This window comes from Berghia stephanieae, chromosome 6 (assembly GCF_034508935.2).
Source record: "Berghia stephanieae isolate SIO BIC M18660-M18661 chromosome 6, UCSD_Bste_1.3, whole genome shotgun sequence".
NCBI lineage: Eukaryota > Metazoa > Mollusca > Gastropoda > Nudibranchia > Aeolidiidae > Berghia > Berghia stephanieae.
In genome coordinates this window covers 49,983,498-49,987,156 of record NC_088365.1, presented here as the reverse complement: position 1 = coordinate 49,987,156, position 3,659 = coordinate 49,983,498, and the positions used below count along the sequence as shown (strand labels likewise).

The 3,659-nt window shown below is 37.1% G+C and overlaps 1 protein-coding gene across 5 annotated transcripts in view; it reads right to left on the bottom strand.

Annotated features, from left to right (window-relative positions):
* Nucleotides 1-2,789, bottom strand: part of LOC144975194 (uncharacterized) — a 126,959-nt gene extending 124,170 nt beyond the window's left edge. For 2 of the 5 annotated variants that reach the window (XM_078919023.1, XM_078919016.1), the window contains exon 1: nucleotides 2,434-2,729. The gene's annotated coding sequence lies outside the window, so the exon portion shown is untranslated. Of the gene's footprint in view, nucleotides 1-2,135 lie in introns of all 5 variants that reach the window. The other 3 variants (XM_078919024.1, XM_078919014.1, XM_078919018.1) reach the window with 3 other exon arrangements.
* Between the last annotated feature and the right edge of the window lie 870 nt (nucleotides 2,790-3,659).

Below are 3,659 nucleotides of genomic sequence, written 5' to 3'. Positions count from 1 at the left end.
CACTAGACGTTGCAAAAACCAAATAATGACGTCAAACTGCCAGTCTTTTTGGGTTTCAGTATCAGGCTATAACATAACGATGGCTACGGTTGTAGCGTAGCCATCGTTATGTTATAGCCTGATACTGAAATCCAAAATGACTGGCAGTTTGACGTCATTATTTGGTTTTTGCACCGAAAGTGAGTTGTCGAATACAACTCACGCTTTGTTTTCTTTTGTGGCAAAAGACTGGCATTTTGACGTCAATTTTTGGTCAGTATCAGGCCATAACTTTACGAAGGCCACGGTTGTAGTGTAGCCATCTTAAAGTTATAGCCTGACATTGACCAAAAAATGACGTCAAAATGCCAGTCTTTGGCCACAAAAGAAAACAAATCGTGAGTTGTATTCAATAGTTCAACCAATGGGACCACTTGTTTCCATGAGCACTTCTAACGACAACGCACTAGGCGGTGCAAAAAACAAATAATGACGTCAAAATGCCAGTCTTTTTGGGTTTCAGTGTCAGGCTATACCTTAACTATGGCTACGGTTGTAGTGGCACGTTATATGTTAACGATGGCTACGCTAAGACCCAAATTTTAACGTTATTTTTAGGTTTGTTGACCGCCTAGTGAGTTGTCGTTAGTAGTGGTCAAGGAAACAAGTGATCCCATTGGTTAAACTGTTGAATTCAGCTCACGAATTTGTTTTCTTTTGTGGTCAAAGACGTGTCTTTTGACGTCATTTGTTGGATGCCATGACTTTACGAAGGCCACGGCCAGGTTCTAAAAGTTATCGATGGCTACATTTGTATTCAGTGGTACAACCAATGAGAGCGATCTATATTCAGGTTTTCGGCCAACCAAGTCATCAATCACATGATTTGTTTCTGTACAACGATTGGATATTTCTCAATGAATGTAAACACGCTGCTTTGTTTATGAAAGTTGTTAACATACCCATGATTCAAGCTGTTGAGCAAAATGACCAATTGTGACGTTGGTTTTTTTTCTCAAACAGTGAACATTTCTCACTATGTAGGTCATTTTGAGCACACTTTGAAAAGTGACAAATGCACAATGGAAATGTAATAGACACCTAGATAACCACGCCTCTCGGACAATCGTTATACTGTAAACAATGGAAGTGATCAGTAAACATAACGAGCTACACAGGTTTTACTATCGATGGCACGTGTCTAAATAAAATACGCACTGTTCTACCGCTTGAACAATAGACAATATGCGCTTGGCCAAGAAGCTCACAACATTGCCATCCGGAAGTATAACGGACAAACACACAAAACTATGTGTAACCATGAAATTTTATAGTCTGGATAATACAGTTAAGTGAGAATTACTCATAAAAGTGGATGGCAAAAAACAAAAACAAAGATCCCAGTGACGTCATATTCGTTCTATCTGACCAAAACTCACAACAAATGACGTCAAAAGGCACGTCTTTTGCCACAATAGAAAACATATCGTGAGTTGTATTCAATAGTTCAACCAATGGAATCCCTTGTTACCTTGAGCTCTACTAACGACAACTCACTAGACGCTACACAAAACTTAAAATGACTTCAAACTACAAGTCCCAGATGGTTCTAGTGCCAGGCTATAAACTAATGATGGCTCGCTAAGACCCATATTTTGACGTCATTTATAGGTTTGTGGCCCGCCTGGTGAGATATCTTTAGTATTGGTTTAGGAAACAAGTGATCCGATTGGTTAAATTGTTGAACATAAAACTCACGATTTGTTTTGTTTTTTTTTTTTTTTTTTGTTTTTTTTTTTTTTGTGGCCATCTGTCTTTTGACGTCATTTATTGTGAGTTGTATTCAATAGGTCAACCAATGGAATCCCTTGTTTTCTTGAGCTCTACTAACGACAACTCACTTGACGGTGCAAAAATCTTGGTTTTTTTTTAATGACGTCAAACTATAAGTCCTAGTGGGTTCTTGTATCAGGCTATGATGAGTTTACGGTGGTGTCATGGTCTGGCCTTGTATTTTGACGTATTTTCTTTTTGGTCAGTGTCAGGCTATGAATGGAATGTCAATGTTGCTGCTCGTAGCTTAAAGAAATAAATAACAATGTGAAATTGAATGAAGCTTCAATTTAATATACAAAAACAAATAAAATGGACCTTACCCATTAACACAGTATCTCATTCGCCTGTAGTGTTTCGTTGATAAAGGGGAAACCCGAAACGTCCCTTATATCTTTTTCCGTATATCAAATTTAGGCTTGCATTCAATTTTCACATTGTTATTTATGGCTATGAATGTAGGAAGACTATACACAGTGTAAAACGCCTTATAGAGGTCTAACCACAAAATGAGAGAGAAAAATATCCATCACCAGAGGCACCAGACATAAATCCACAATGCAGTAAGTATAGTATAGTCATGACACGAAAGATCAACAGTCAATGACTATTTGCTGTTACCTCGTTGTTTTTATTTCCTAAGTAATTAATGTATGCATGCATATTACACAGATGAATCAAATGTGTTATCTCGATACTCCACAAGCACAGAATACGATCTAACATTCATTCATTGTGTACCACATGTATTATTGTTATCGCAACGGATAACACACCGCCTTCAAGAATGATCCGTGGAAACTATCGACACTTCTTTATATCACTATATTCCTATTAAGTATTGTATTGTAACGATACCTAGTCTAGATTTGAAAAGTTGATTTTATCGGGGCGACGAGAATATTGACATTCAAAGAGTAACGAACGGCAAGGACTAACGATACGCTTCACGCTCTCTGTTCTACTTTTTTTTAAATGTAGTAATTCAAGCATACACAATGTTTAATTGTGGTAAAAGTCACGCTGCATGGTGCTAAAGCAAACACACATACACACATACACATACACACACACGTGCACACATACACTCAATCATTCACACACACACACACACACACACACACACGCACACACATGTGTGCGCAATCGTACAAAAATGAAAACGCGTTCATAAAACATGATTTGAATGCACTCCCATTTAATCATGATTAAGCCGTTCAAGGACGACTGGCTGCACATTAAGGTCATTAGACCCATATGAACTATATCGTGCGTTATAACATAATGATCACACACACACACACACACACACATACACACACACAAAAACACACAAATTAAAAACGTCTTTACAAAAATGAACACATGAATGATTAATCGTTATCCAATTATTGACATTATGACATTTCTATAGACAGCTCTGCGGAAATAGGGCGGAGTAAAATATATGGAGGCAAGATATCAAACTATGAGGTCAAAAAAACTGATTCCAATCTCATTGGAAGTGTACAATCGCTTTTCCGGAGGATGGATAAATACCTTGTGTGATTGATCATCTTGTTTCAAAGTGATGGTGTCTGAATTTCTAGTCTAAATATATGCTGGTCGTCAATAAAAATCATTCATCATTGTTCTTGTTCGTCCCGTAATCTAAAGACTCTACTTTTACATCCTGCTAATACAATTATAGTTATGCCACCTTTTGATTCAATATGTAACCTGTTTATTATTAGTCCTCCAAAGGACGGGTAGATTACATACACACTTCAAAGCAGTTTGGATAGAAAGATAGATAGATTGATAGATATATGGATAAATAGATAGATAGATAGATAGATAGATAGATA